Source organism: Tupaia chinensis, unplaced genomic scaffold (assembly GCF_000334495.1).
Source record: "Tupaia chinensis unplaced genomic scaffold, TupChi_1.0 Scaffold000311_2, whole genome shotgun sequence".
In the NCBI taxonomy this organism is placed as follows: Eukaryota; Metazoa; Chordata; class Mammalia; order Scandentia; family Tupaiidae; genus Tupaia; species Tupaia belangeri.
Genome location: NW_006159803.1, coordinates 3185927 through 3202106, shown reverse-complemented (window position 1 = coordinate 3202106; position 16180 = coordinate 3185927). Strand labels below are relative to the sequence as shown.

The following is a 16180-nucleotide window of genomic DNA, read 5'->3' as shown; positions in this document are numbered from 1 at the left end:
TAAAGGAAAGTTGAGACCAGCAGTTACCATAATGGCTATGTCACTGGACTCCCATGTAGTCGACTGCGGTTCAAGTCCCGGACCTGGTGACTTAAACTCATGCCGGGAACGTGTGCATGCATGCCCAAGATCCTGAGAGGAGAATGGGGGAGAAGGGATTGTGGGGGTTGATTTCTCGCTTTCTATTTCTCTGACTTTCTCTGTCTTTCTGGTGAGAGCATGCACCCTATAGCAAAAACCTCTCCATAAATAGAAAAAGAAAAAAAAGTAAAGGGAAGTTAAGAGTTGGGGAAACCACAGGAAGGACAAAACAAAGTCAGTGTAAAATTAGAAACATTTTCCTTCCTCAATATTAGAGAGAAGAACAATATGAAGGTCAAAGGGAGGTCAGAGTAAGGTTAGTATAAAAATGTTTTCCTTTCCCATAGTACATTTAAGTCTTTAAATTGAGAAGCAGGTGGCTAAGAGCCTTGTTGCGGCATTGTTATTCACAAACGTGAGTGAGTTCTCTTTTTCACTTTTATTCAGGTATGTTTTCCTGCAGTTACTGCACAGGCTGTGATATTTGAGAATCGCAGGCTCACCTCTCCTTCTCAGGAATGTTTCCTTATTGACATTGCCAATGGCACTATTAAAAGGCTGTACTTCAAATATTATTTGGCATACCATAGGAGCTGGCTTCCTCATTCCACTGTGTTAGGCTTTCTAATGATGACAGGGGAAACAAGGGGCTACAATAATCAAATGTTCCACCCCCAACAAAAGGTAACAAATTTTTTTTATATTGCTGTCAAGTTTGCTGTGGTTTCAACAATTGAATAAGGCATTAAACAGCAGTTGAAGGGGTAAGATGAAATGGGAGAGTAACTTAACCCAGGCAACCACTGTTCTGTTGTCCATCACTATAGTTTTATCTTTTAAAGAATGTTATGGGAGCCAGCAGGTGGCGTGGTGGTTTAGGCGCTGGATACTCCCACCTGGCCAGCCATGGTTTGAGTCCAGGACATGGTAGCTTTCTTTCTCTCTCTCTCTCTCTCACTCTCTCTCTCTCTCTGTCTTTATGGTCAAATTAAAATAGAATAAAATAAATGAATGAATAAAATTTTTAAAAAGAATGTTATATAAATGGAACCAGAGTATATCTCTTGAGATTGACTTCTTTAACTCAGCAAAATGCCTCTGAGATTCATACAAATTGTTGTATGTTTTAACAACTCATTCCTAGTCCAGCAGGCAGTGTGGTGTTTAAGGCACTGGATCACTCATGGCTGACTCCTCGCAGTTCACGTCTGGAACTTGGCAGCTTGAAAAATACACCAGGCACATGTGCATGTGTGCTAAAAATCCTGAGAGGAGAATGGAAGGGAAGGGATTGTGGTGCAGCCATTCTCCCCATGGGGTGATTTCTTTCCCTCTCTACCTGTGTCTGTCTGTCTTTCTGGCAAGTGCATGCACACTATGGCAAAAATCTACAAAATAATAATAATTCATTCCTTTACATTATATACTGAATAGTATCTCACTGTATGGATGTACTGTGTTTTGTTAACTCATTCACCACCCAAAGGACATTTGTGTTGTTTCCAGGTTTTGGTAATACTGAACAGAGCTGCAATAAACATCTGTGTATAGGTCTTTGTGTGAATGTAAGTCTGTTTTTTAATTTCAAATTTATTTATGTCTTCCATGAGTGAGAGAGACAGAGCAGGAGGAAGAGAGAGACAGTACCCCCAACGGAGTCTTGACTTAATGATCCACACAGCTTCAGTTGCCCCAGATCATGGACAAACATTTGCTCAGTGTATTCAGGGAGGTTTCTAGATGTCAACCTGGAACCCTGCCATCTCTGTCAACCTCACAGTGTTTTACTCCAGACCACTGTCTGGTCTGCAAATATGTATTTATTAGGTGTAGAATTGCTAGATAATATGCTTGAATTTATAAGAAACTGACAAATTGATTTCCCCAATGTCTATACTGTTTTCTATCCCTATCAGCAATATAAGAGAGTTTTCATTTCTGTTTAGTTGTTTGAGCAACTATAATAAAATACCTTATGCTGGGTAGTTAATAAACAGCAGAGTTTCATTGTTCATAGTTCTGGAGTCCAAGATCAAAGCGCTGGCAGATTTGGTATCTGGTGAGGGCCCAGTTCTTGTAGATGAGGTCTTCTAAATGTCCACACATGGTGAAAGGAGAAAAAGAGCTACTTTTCAAGGCTCTTTCATAAAGGTGCTCATCTTTTTTTTTTTTTTCTTTTTTTGGAGAGGTTTTTCTATAGGGTGCATGCACTTGCCAGAAAGACAGAGAGAGACAGAGAAACAGAAGGCAAGAAAACCCCCCGCACTCCCAGGGGGATGGCCACGCCACAATCCCTTCTCATCCATTCTCCTCTTGGGATCCTGGGCACACACGCACATGCGCCCAGCATGAGTTTAAGCCACTGGGTCCGGGACTTGAACCACGGTCAACTACATGGGAGTCCAGCCATATACCCATTATGCTAACTGCTGGTCCCTAAAGGTGCTCATCTCATTCATGAGGGCAGAACTCCCTTGACTGAATCACTTCTCAAAAACTCTACCCCTTTTTTTATTTTATCACTAGAGGGCATGTGTGCTCACCAGAGAGATAAAGAGAGAGAGAGAGAGAAATATCCTCTACTGGGGCCTGTTTATGCCACAATTCTATTTCCTCCATTTCTCCATTCCTTCAGATTCTGGGACACATAGGCACATAAGTCTGGCATGCTTTATGGGGCTGGAATACTTTTTTTTTGGAGTTTTGTTTATTTGTTTGTTTGTTTGTTTGTTTGGAGAGGTCTTTGCTATAGGGCACGTGCACTCGCCAAAAAGACAGAGAGAGAGACATAGAGACAGAAAGTGAGAAATCACCCCCCAGGTGGGATGGTCATGCCGCAATCCCTTCTCCTCCATTCTCCTCTTGGGATCTTGGGCACGCACGCACACGCGCCTGGTGTGAGTTTTAAGCCACCGGGTCCGGGATGCGAACCGTGGTCGACTATGTGGGAATCCAGTGACATAGCCATTACCTAACTGCTGGTTCCCTGTTTGTTTGTTTTTGCTATAGGGCATATGCACTCATCAGAAAGACAGAGAGAGACAGAGTCAGAAAGCGAGAAATCACCCCCCAGGGGGAATGGTCACGCCGCAATCCCTTCTCCTCCATTCTCCTCTCGGGATCTTGGGCACGCACACACACGCGCCCAGCTGAGTTTAAGCCACCGAGTCCAGGACTCAAACCGTGGTCCACTACATGGGAGTCCACTGACAGTCATTGCACCATCTGCTGGTCTAGGGGGCTGGAATTCTGACTATGGTCAGCCATGTGGGATCTGGCTCCCTAGACACAGCACTACCCACTGCACCACAGGGCCGACCTGACCTCACTGCTTACTGCCATCACCTTGAGAGATAAGGGTATGAATCCTGCTCCTCAATCCTGAACTAGAAGGCTACTCCTGGAACTATCTCTGTTCACATCACAGCCCAGTTTTGGGATCTGGACTGCCCTGAGTTCAGACAGGTTATAGTAAAGGAGGGAGAGAGAAAAATACATTCACCATTGGTTCAGTGATGCTTTGTATTCTTTCACAATTTGCCTGCTACTATTTATTTATGAGATTTCTCAGAAAACTGCTCTGTGTGCTCTGTCCAGGTTGTTCGTTTTATGTCTACTTATTTTCTTCAAGAAGGAGACAGAGAGACAGTTCTCCTGACAGTCTTGATGTCACGATCCATTCCAAGCCCTAACCAGCCCTGGATCACAGGCATGAACATGCCCAGCATGCTCAGAGAGGTCTCCTGATGTAAACCTGGAACCCTCTCATGTCAGTCAGCTTCCCAGAGCATTGTATTTTACCACTGTACAGCCTCTTCTCCAGATTTTGTGGCTACATTCATCGGGACAGTTAGGGTGAAAAATGCTTACTCCATCTTTCCTGGAACCAGAATTCCTAACATTTACTTCAAAATTTTTTTTAGGTTTTTCCTATTGGGCATGTGTGCACACCAGAGAAACAGAGAGACAATGAGAGGGAAAGTGAGAAATCACCCTCAGGGGGATGGCCACACTGCAATCCCTTTTCTTCCATTCTCTTCCTGGGATTTTGGGCACACACACACATGGACTTAGCATAATTTTCAAGCCACCAGGTCTAGACTTGAACCAAGGTCGGTCATGTGGGAGTCCAACACCTTAACCACTATGCCACCTACTGGCCCCAAAAGAAATTTTTTTATCGACAGATACTCATATTACTTGAAATTACCCACTTGACAGTGAGAAATTCATTGGCATTTAGTACATTCATGGTGGTGCACAATCATCTTCTCTTTCTGGTACCAAAAATAATTTCATTGTTCTACGATAGAACCCATTAAACAGTTACACTCCATTCCCATTTCCCCAAACTGTTGACAACCACTAACCTGCTTTCTGTCTCTTTGGAATTACCTATTTCAGTATTTCATGAAAATAGAATTCTGTAATGTGTAACCTTTTCTGTGTTCTTTTACTTAGCATAATATTTTTGATGGTCTTCCATCTTATAACATTTATTAGTACTTTCTTTCTTTTTATGGCTGAATGATATTCTGTTGTGTGTATATACCACAATTTGTTTATCCATTGATAAATATTTGGGTTGTCTCCACTTTTGGTTATTGTGGATAATTAACCATGAATATGCATCTATAAGTATTTGAATATCTCTTCTAAATTCTTTGAATATGTACTACAGTACATATGTACTACAGTACATAAAGGGAAAACTTTAGAAAAATTAAATGTAACAGTGCTTCAAGTCTCTATTCCATGAGTGAGAGAGACAAAAAGACAGAGACAGAGATACAGAGAGACAGTACTCTCAACAGGTTTTTTTTTTGGAGAGATTTTTGCTACAGGGTGCATGCGCTCACCAGAAAGACAGAGACAGAAAGTGAGAAATCACCCCCAGAGGGGATGGCCACGCCGCAATCCCTTCTCCTCCTTTCACCTCTCAGAATCTTGGGCATGCACACACATGTGCCCAGCGTGAGTTTAAGCCACTGGGTCCGGGACTCGAACTGCGGTCAACTACATGGGAGTCCAGCAACATAGCCATTATGCCAACTGCTGGTCCCTCTTAATAGGATCTTAACACTGTCATCCATCCCCCAGCTTCAGCCAGCCCTTGAATGCAGTTTCCTTCCTTCCTTCCTTCCTTCCTTTTTTCTTTTTCTAAAGAATTATTTTATTTAACTTAATGCATCTATTTATTTATTTATTTATTTATTTATTTATTTTAATTTGACCAGAGAGGGACAGGCTAAGAGAGAGATATAGAGAAGAAAAGTGAGAAATCTAGCTGCCAGGTCCAGGACTCAAACCTTGGAGAGCCATGTGGGATTCCAGTACCCTTAACCACCACACCACCTGCTGGCCCCCCTGGATTGCAGTTTCAACCAGTTCCAGATCATGGACACAGAAGCGCCCTCCATATTTTAAGAGATCTATACACATGAACCCAGAACCTGCCCATGTGGGTCAGCCTTGCACACTATTACTCCATTCTCTAGATCCTAATAAAACAGAATTTAACTGAGTAAAGAACAATTTGCAAATTGAACAACCCTCAGAACCAGAAGTGATTTTAAGAACTCTGGCAGGCAGGACCAGCAGTTAGCGTAATGGCTATGTCACTGGACTCCCATGTAGTCGACTGCGATTTGAGTCCTGGACCCGGTGGCTTAAACTCACGCCGGGCATGTGTGCGTGCATGCCCAAGATCCTGAGAGGAGAATGGAGGAGAAGGGACTGCGGCGTGGCCATCACCCCTGGGGGATCATTTCTCGCTTTCTGTCTCTATGTCTCTCTCTGTCTTTCTGGCAAGCACACACACCCTATAGCGAAAACCTCTAAAAAAAATAAATAAAGAAGTCTGGCAGGCAATGTGATCAAGGTAGCATTTATGGACAGAAAATGGAAGTGAGGTAAGAGACAGCTTAATTGGTTACACCTGGTCATTTTACTGTATTCGACTGGTTTGGCTCCTGTAGATGACACACTCAACTGCTGTATGCTACTGACTGAGGTTCAGCTTAGTAGAGTATACTCCTAAATTGGGCTTTCAGTTACTTCAATATTGTTAGGTCGTAATCCATTAAGTAAGGGCTCGGGTATGGAGGCATCTTCAGGCCCAGTTTACCTTAGTTTAACAATACCGAGGAGATGAAATTAGTGGCACATATTGCAATTCTATATCTAACTTTTTAATTTAATTTAATTTTATCATTTTATTTTATTTATACTATAAGGTGTGTGCACTCACTGGGACAAAGAGGAAAAGTGAGAAATCACACACCGGGGGATGGCCATGCTGCAATCCCTACTCCATTCTCCCCTAGGGATTTTAGGCACTCACACACATGAGCCCAACTGGGATTTCAAGCTGCTGGGTTTATGACTCAGATCACCCCGTCTGAAATGCCAGATCCAGCTGCTTTAACAAGCACACCACTTGTTGATTCTGCTAACTTTTTTTCCCCAATAGTGAAAGGAAAAGGTAGTTTATTAGGTAAAAATGACAGTACACTCCTGAGAGGAAAGAGCAGGCCTCAAAAAGAGTAGTTCAAAAGGCTCCTGCTAACTTTTTATTTTTTTTAATATGGGGCATTGTGCATTTATCAGAGAAAAAGAGACAAAGAAAGTGCCTCCCTTTTTTTTTTTTTTTGGAGAGGTTTTTGCTATAGGGCGTGTGCGTTCGCCAGACAGAGAGAGACAGAGAGACAGAAAGCGAGAAATCACCCCCTCCAGGGGGATGGCCACCCCGCAATCCTCTCTCCTCCATTCTCCTCTTGGGATCTTGGGCACGCATGCATACGCGCCCGGCGTGAGTTTTAGGCCACTGGGTCCGGGACGTGAATCGTGGTCGACAACCTGGGAGTCCAGCGACATAGCCATTATGCTAACTGCTGGTCCCAAGAAAGTGCCTCTCAATAGGGTGTGGTCATACTACAATCCCTTCTCCTCTATTTCTCCTTCCTATCAGGATTTTGGACATGAGATATGCATTTACATGCACCTGGTATGTTTTTCAAGCCACTGGAGTCAGGATTCAAACATTGTCATCCATGTGGGATCTGGCTCCTCACCAGTGCTTAACCAATGCACTTTGGAGCTGGCCCTAGGTGTAACTATTTGAGGAATTGCCAAACTCTTTCTTTCCCCTACTTTCCTTTTTTTTTTTTTTTTTTGAGAAGTTTTTGCTATAGGGCACGCGTACTCACCAGAAAGACGGAGAGAGACAGAGATAGAAAGCGAGAAATCACCCCCCAGGGGAGATGGCCACGCCGCAATCCCTTCTCCTCCATTCTCCTCTTGGGATCCTGGGCACGCACACACACACGTTCGTTGTGAGTTTAAGCCACCAGGTCCAGGACTCGAACCGCGGTCAACTATATGGGAGTCCAACGATATAGCCATTACACTAACTGCTGGTCCCCCTACATTCACTTTTAACATAGTATGGGCATACTGTGTAGAGTTGATTTGTTATCTATGTAACATCATAATATCATCATAATATAATCTCTTTAAATAAGACTCAGCAGCCAGCAGGTGACAAGGTGTAAAGGCACTGAACTTCCACATGACTGTGGTCTGAATTCTGGATGTGGTGCCTCGAAACTCACACCAGGTAAGTGTGTGTTTATGCCCCAAATCCTGAGAAAATAGAGGAAAATGGATTGCAGCATGGCTATCCTCTCCGCAGAGTCATTTCTTGCTTTCCCTCTCACTGTCTCTCTCTTTCCAGTGAGCACCCTATGGCAAAAACCTAAAACAAACAAACAAACTATATATAAATATACATATACATGACTAAGAGTGGTCATCATTTCTGTGGAAGCACACTATTCTATTTTATATATTTAATAATTTAGTTAACCTTTGCAATATTTCAGCAATGATAATTTTTTTTAGTTCTATTTGTTTCTTATCGTATGCTAAAGAACACTGTAGCAAACCCTTGCGCTACCATCCTTGACTCAGTTTAAATTGTCTTTAGGGTGAGTTCCAAAAGGCAGAACAACTAGCTTAAGTAATATAAATATTTTCTAAATTTTTGTTACATTTTACTAAATTCCTTTGCAAAAATGTTCTACAAAATTGCACCTTGACTGGTAACATAGGAAGGCTCCTTTTTTTTTTTTTTTTGGAGAGGTTTTTGCTACAGGGCGCATGCACTCGCCAGACAGAGAGAGACATAGAGACAGAAAGTGAGAAATCACCCCCCCAGAGGGGATGGTCATGCCGCAATCCCTTCTCCTCCATTCTCCTCTCGGGATCTTGGGCACGCACGCACACACACCCGGCGTGAGTTTTAAGCCACCAGGTCCGGGATGCGAACCGCGGTCGACTACGTAGGAATCCAGCGACATAGCCATTACACTAACTGCTGGTTCCCAAGGCTCCTGTTTTATACTACCCTTCCCAGCACAGTATGATGTGGTTATTGTTATTATTGCTTTTATTATTATATCTTTTCCAACCTTGTATGAAAAATAATTCTTATGTTTTACTTAATTCTAATGTTGTGGATATCATGGAATTAAACTTTTTTCATATGTTTACCATTTATATTTCTTACTTTACAAATCATCTCTTCCTATCTTGCCCATTTGTATATCAGGTTCTGTATCTAGAATTCTTCTTGTCACAAATAACAGATCTAATCATGGCTTTAACAAATTGAGGATAAATTTTTCTTTTCTTTTCTTTTTTTATTTATTTAAACTTGACCATAGAGAGACAGACAGAGAGAGAGAGGGAAAGTGAGAAAGCAAGCCACCAGGTCCGGGAGGTGAACCACAGTTGGCCATGTGGGAGTCCAATAACATTAACCACCATGCCACCTGCTGGCCCCAAGGGTAAATTTTCCTGATAAAACAAGGTATCTGGTAGTTGCTAGCTGGTTTAATAGTTTACGGGTGTCAGGATAGTGTCTCCAATGCTAGACATGGCTGCAACTGCTCTAGACATCACATCCATGTTCAAGGCAGAAAGAAAGAGGAAAGAATAAAGACAACCGCATCTTTTGAGTATACACCCTGGTGTGGAACTTCCCATTATCTTAGAAGTAACAGGTTTCCCAGCTGCTCTCCCAGCAGATTTCCCTTTATGTCTCATTGACCAGAATCAGATCAGATGGCCACCCTTAGCTGCAAGGGAACTGAAAAAAGCAAGAAATCATCTCTGCTGTATTAGTCAAGATGCAAAACTTACATAGGGAGAGAAATCTGTGTACATCTAGAAACAGAGGGCACGTGGGCTGGCTTCACGGCCTGGTGGTTAAGGCAGCCAGATCCCACATGGCCTACTTTACAGTTCAAGTCCTGGACTCAGACCTGGCAGCTTAAAAAACACACGTGGTGCAAAATGTTTTAAAAAGCAAGAAACAAAAGGCAAGTTATTCATTGTCTTGGGGCAGAATGAGGAGGTGGCCTGACCATTGTCTTCAGGCAGGATTTCAAAGAGACCTGATAGCATCAGGTGGGAGATCACTGTTTGTGGGGGCAATTTATCTCTGGACATACAGAGAGGAATCACCAGTTTCAGTTCTTTTCAAGGGGCTTAAAAATAAGCAGTTGTTAACAAGGCAGCAGAAGCAAAGTGGAATAAGTCAAGGCAACTTACTGGGTCATCAGGAAAGTCATGACCACATTTTTTCATGGAAAAATTCATAATGACTTTCCCAATAACCTAAGAGATTCTGGTTTAGAAGCAACGAAGGTCTAAGTATGGTTTTGCAAGGTTTATACTGATAAAATCTTCTTAGGTGGTCATGGAAAAGGGAACTGGTGGCTCTTTTCTCCTGCCTGTCTTCATAGCCCTGCACCTGTAGAAGTTATTGTTAACTTTCATTAGTTAAGCATTAGCTCCATCTATTGTGGAAAAAAAAAAAAAAAAAAAAAAGGTTAGTCTGTAAGACTCATTGTGAGGGAGGTGCAAGGGAAGTTAAAGACAGATTTTCCAAAGTTCTAGCTATTAAAATGGACTCTAAGACTAAGCACAACATAAAGTCACTTTGACTCTCAGTTACAGTCTCAGTTGAAGTCTTGTTTTCTCTGTGCTCACTCTGTTTCTCCTTGCTGAGTGCCCACCTGTGCACTAAAGCTTATGAATGATATGTCTACCTGGCATCTGCGATGATAGGCCACAGGCTCTGCTATAACAGAGAGTCTCAACCCTGGATGAAATTACATCCACTGGGGAACTCTAAAAACTACTGATGCCAATTAGGCCAAGACTTTCTGACGTAATAGTTCTGTGCCAGATTGGCAAGGATATTTTTAAACTCTTCCAAGTAAGTCTATTGTGCCCTAAAGGACCCCATCCTGGCTGCTTGGGCACTTGGGTCATTGACCTCACTTGTCACATTCATTTCTGAATTCCACTCCTTTGCACCAGTTACTGCATTTGCACTTGAGCTTGTACTTTGAAACTCCCCTTCAGGATCATTAGGGGCCAAGTGAGAGTCCTGCTTGCGGGAATCCCCCAAGTCGTGGCTGTTAGATGTTTCACTGATCAGAATAGAAAGGGCACAGGTAGGGGGATTCTGACAATGGCCTTCTCCATGAATAGTATATACCCCCACACACCTCCTGCTTTCCCTAGTCTGCTTCCTGGTGCTTCTTCCTCCTTAAAGACATCAGTTTCTCTCCCGTTCTCAGCAATGCTCCTCTTCCTCCCACCAAAACTTGTTCTTAGTTGTAGGTTACGGTATGGCACCAGCTCGTTAGGCAACTAAGGCCAGTAAATTAGGTCATGTCTATCCACTGCTGTTTAATTGTCTTGCCACTATCATCCAGGCAAGTCTTTAAAAGGTTTATGAGTAGCGTTCTCCCTCCAGGGTAGCTGTCTGCACCTTCAAAGCCACACCAGACCCCACCCTCACCGAGTTCAGTCCTGCTCTTTGGATACCCAGTTCTACTGAGCTCAGGCTACAGCTGCTTCCTCAACTTTCTGTGTCACCCTGCACCACCATGTTCTGGGCCTCTGAGAGTCTTAAGGAGTGTTTATAGGAACAAACAATATATAAATGTAATTTTTTTTATTACAAAACAATTCACAAGGGGCCAGCAGGTGGCATGGTGGTTAAGGAGCTAGATTCCACATGGCTGCCCACAGTTCAAGTCCCAGACCTGGTAGCTTGAAAATCATGCTGAGCTCTTGCATACGTGTGCCACAAATTCCAAGAGGATAATGGAGGAGAAGAGATTATGGTATGGCCATGCCCCCAGGGGGTGATTTCTCACATTCCCTGTCTCTCTTTAGCAAGTGCATACACCCTATGGAAAATAACGAAAAAGCCAAAACAAAACAAAAAAGCAATTTTCATATATCTAAAAGCCAACTCGCAAGTACAGTAAACGCCACAATTTTCAAATAGTGCTACAAAATAACAATGACAGTGTTATCATTAAAGTGTTAAAAACGCTTTGCCTTTGGACCAGCAGATGGCATAATGGTTATGTTGCTGGATTCCCATATAGTCAACTGTAGTTTGAGTCCCAGACCCAGCGTCTTAAAACTCATGCCAGATATGTGTATGCATGCCCAAAATCCTGAGAGGAGAATGGAGGAAAAGGAGTTGTAGCATGGTTATCCCCTCTGGTGTGTGATTTCTTGCTTTCTGTCTCTCTGTCTCTGTGGTGAGTGCATGTGCCCTATAGCAAAAAATCTCTCTTAAATGCTTGTTTCGGCAGCACATATACTAAAACTGGAATGACGTAGAAATGATTAGCAGGGCCCCTGAACAAAGATAACATGCAAATTCATGAAGCATTCCATATTTTTCTCAAATTATTTCTGAAGATCCAAAAGGAGGGAAACTACCCAAATTCATATTATGAAGTCTCCATCATCCTCATTCCCGAAACAGACATGACAAAAAAGGAAAACTACAGACCAATATCTCTGATTAATATAGATGAAAAAATTCTCAAGAAGATATTTGCCAATTATATCGAACAACATATAAAAAAGATTATTCATCACAACCAGATAGGCTTTATTCCAGGGATGCAAGGGTGTTCAACATATGCAAGACCATAAACATAATACACCATATTAGCAGAAAAAAAGATAAAACAATATGATCATTTTAATCAATGCAGAAAAAGCATTAGACAAATGCTTAGACCACATGCCTTCATGATTATGACTCTTAGCAAAGTTGGCATAGAAGAGTCATTTTTCAGTACAATAAAAGCCATATATATGAAAAGCCTATAGCTAATATTATACTGAATGGGGAAAAAACCAGTACAAGACATGGCTGCCCATTTTCTCCACTCCTTTTTAATATAATACTGGAAGTCCTAGCCAATGCAATTAGACAAGAGAATGAAATAAAAGGCATTCAAATAGGAAAAGAAGGGGGAAAGAAGAGTTGAAAATATCTTTACTTGCCAATGACATAATGGTATACATAGAAGACCCAAATATATCCATGAAAAAACTTCTCAAAGTAAATGACTACAATAAAGCAGCAGGATACAAAATCAAAACCCAAAACTCTGTAGCATTTCTGTATACAAACAACAAGATGACAGAGGTAGAACTGAAGAAAGAAATTCTTACCATAGCCACAAAATATTTGAGATATCTAGGGATAAACCTAATCAAGGAAGTCAAAGACCTTTACAAGAAAAACTATGAAAATCTTTAAAAAGATATTGAGAGGGACCAGCAGTTAGCATAATGGCTATGTCGCTGGACTCCCATGTAGTCGACCGCGGTTCATGTCCTGGACCCCGTGGCTTAAAACTCATGCCAGGCACGTGTGCGTGCATGCCCAAGATCCCGAGAGGAGAACAGGAGAAGGGACTGCGGTGTGGCCATCCCCCCTGGGAGGTGATTTCTCGCTTTCTGTCTCTCTGTCTCTCTCTGTCTCTGTCTGTCTGGCGAGCACATGCACCCTATAGCAAAAACCTCTCCAAAAAGAAAAAAGATATTGAGAAAGACACAAAGAGTGAATAGACATCCCATGTTCCTGGATTGAAAGAATTAATATAATCAGTATGGCAGTTCTACCCAAAGTAATCTACATATTTAATGCAATTCCAATCAAATTACCAGAGACATTCTTCACAGATCTAGAAAAGACAATCATAGAATTTGTCTAGAATCATAAAAGACCCCATATTGCCTAATTAATCCTGTGCAACAAGAGTGGAGTGGGCTGCATCTTACTCCCTGCCCCTAAAATATACTATAAAGCTGTGATTATCAAAACAGCATGCTATTGGCACAAAAACAGACAGGTGGATCAATGTCTCTCTGTCTGGAGAGGGACCAGCAGGTGGTGTAGTGGTTAAAGTGCTGGGCACTCCCACATGGCCAACTGTGGTTCAAGTCTTGGACCTGGTGGCTTTCTCTCTCTCTCATCAAATTATAGTATTCTCAACTGGACTCATGTGAGGTATATTTCATGTTGGGTAAATTATCTTTCCAAGCCAACTGATATGTAGCAGTCAAATGTATGAAATGTAAATAATAATAATGATAATTTTTAAAAAGAAAATAAACAAACAAGCAAACAAAAAATCTGTCTTAAAAATAAAAAGTGGGGCTGGCAGGTGGTATGGTGGTTATGGGCACTGGACTCCCACATGACTGAGTGCAGTTCAAGTCCTGGACCTGAAGGCATGCTTTCTCACTTTCCCTCTCTATCTCTCTCACTTGCTGTCCCTCTCTGGTCAAATTTAAATAAAGTTAAATAAAATAATTCTTTAAAAAAATGCTTTGCCTTTCCTACTCATCTGAGCTTCATCACTGAGGTGCTGTGGGCACTCCCAAGAACAAGCTCCTAAAGATCAAAGATTTTATACCTCTGAAGATCTGGGCCATTTCAGGAGGCAAGCCAGGCCTAGGCTACTTCTTTGTCTTAGATCTGCCTTCATTCCCGGGAGGCAGTAAGACATCTGCAGATTTTTATTGCAAGTCAGCCAGCCATTAGAATTAAGTGTTGGGAGTAGAATTGTAATTCATCTCTTTCTCTTGGAGTGCCAGGCATGACCAGCTCCATCTGCAGCATTAAGACAGTTGTCTTTGGAACATGTCACTGCCTCAGGACCCTCCTGTCAGTCCCACATGGTACTGGGAGCTGAGGTCTGAGTACCTCTGTGCTCCCCTCTAGAGTAAGAGCCCCCATAGGATATACTTTTTAATTCTTGTATAACATTTCATTTTTTTAAGTTTATTTATTCAATTCTTTCATGAGAGAGAGAAATAGACACCCAGCAAAGTCCTCACACTGCAATCCACTCCCGGCCCTAGATGGCCAAGATGATGGACACAGTGTACACAGGGAGGCCTTGGGACATGAACCCAGGACCTTCCCATGTGAGTCCAGCCTCATAGAGTGTTACATTATGGCCATGTCACTGTTGGGCCCCATTGATTCAATATTATTTCTGTTCAGCATCAAACACTCATTTATTTAGCAGATATTTATGAAATCCTACTATGAAACTAGTACAAAATGTTCTCTACCATCTTTCAATGTAATGAGGATGATAGGTTTAAATGCAGCATTTTCATTTTAACATGGCAAATAATAAGAGAGGGATGTGGAGGTCATTTAACCCTTTTGAGGTTTCAGAGATTTGCTGGAGGAGATGTGCCTGAACTGTCTCAAAGGAGGCATAGGGCAAATTAAAGTGGGAAGGGCATTCCAAGTGGAGCGAACGGAATTGGATACAACAGCACAAAGACGTGGAAGACCTTGGTGAACTGCAGGCAGCATCAGTGGTGGGTAGCAGTAGAATACAAAGTGAGAGGCACTGATGAACAAGAGAATGGCTAAGTGGTGATGGGGTGGATCATGGAAAGCCCATGTGCTGTGCTTAATACCCTGGGCTTTACAAAATTGGAGGCAAGGAAGAGCCACTGAAATGCTTAGAACAACGAAGTGACAAAGCCTTATGTGGATGGCCCTGGGTGAAGGGTAAAGTTTGAGTTAAAGGAGTTATGTGTTTAGGGACCTTGACTAGGGATGAAGAAAAGGCAAGTGATTCCAGAAATATTTGGAAAGGCAAATTAGGAGGACCTGAAGGCTGATTGACAATAGAAGAGAGAAGAGAGAAGAGAGAGTTCATCTGAACTCGGGTTTCGGTCTTGGTTGTTCTTGGTGTCTGACCTTGGTATCTGTTTACACTGGAACTAGTGGATCCAAGTAGACTCTGAACTTGGTGAATCCAGGGTAAGATAATACTTCTGAATATTAAAGAATGCCAATTCCTCTATCAATTTGAAATATGTAGATACATTATCTCTTTGTATCCATTATCTCTTGAGATCAGCTTTTAATGATCAAGATTAGAGGTGAAAAGGGGAGTGGGCAGGTTTCAAAGCAGGATTCTGGCAAGGGAACTTGGAACTGATCTCTAGTTCCAGATGGCCTGGAGAATGACTTCTGGGCGAGAGGCTGAAGGCCACAGCCTGATAGTAGAGGAGGAGACTGAGTGGCCCGCAGGACTCCCACACATACAGAAAAGCCATGGTGAACAGCCTGCCAGACAGTAGGTGCCCAGCAAGCCAGAGGAAACTGCCAGTGCTTTCATTTCCTCCCTTTGAGCTTTGGACTTTGCTTGGAAGCTTTCCTATCATAAGCAAACATAATTAAGGCCAACTGCTCTTTGAAATACCTGCCCCTCCAAAAAGAAAGCAAGACAATTTGGAGCCGGCAGGTGTCATGGTGGTTAAGGGCACCGGACTCCTACATGGCTATGGTTCGAGTTCCAGACCTGGCGGCTTGCTTTCTCACTTTCCCTCTCTCTTTCTGTCCTTCTCTGGTCAAATTAAAATAAAGAAAGTGAATTAAAGTCATTCTTAAAAAAAAAAAAAAAAAAAAAAAAAAAAAAGCTTTAATTAAAAACAAAAAAAAAAGCAAGACAATTCACTTCAGTGGCTATTTCTCCTTCCTGAAGCAGCAAGCTGGCTCTTCAGCAGAACCCTCCCCTGCAGTACAGGGTCAGTAGAAGAGTGTATTACCTTCAGCAAGAAGGAGATAGCCTCTTGTCAGTGTGTTCTGCACACAAGCCTTGGGTACTATAGATCTTGGTTTGAAGTTTTTCTAGAATCACTGAAGAGAAAGACAAACTCATCATCCTAG

The 16180-nt window shown here is 42.2% G+C and overlaps 1 protein-coding gene and 1 non-coding gene across 3 annotated transcripts in view; both read left to right on the top strand.

Moving 5' to 3' along the window:
* The window catches only part of EXPH5 (exophilin 5), a 92651-nt gene that overhangs the window by 10777 nt on the left and 65694 nt on the right, over positions 1-16180 (top strand). The window lies entirely within an intron of this gene.
* On the top strand, positions 11753-11859 carry LOC114008227 (U6 spliceosomal RNA). The gene has a single exon (XR_003549783.1). It is a non-coding gene; the product is annotated as a U6 spliceosomal RNA (small nuclear RNA).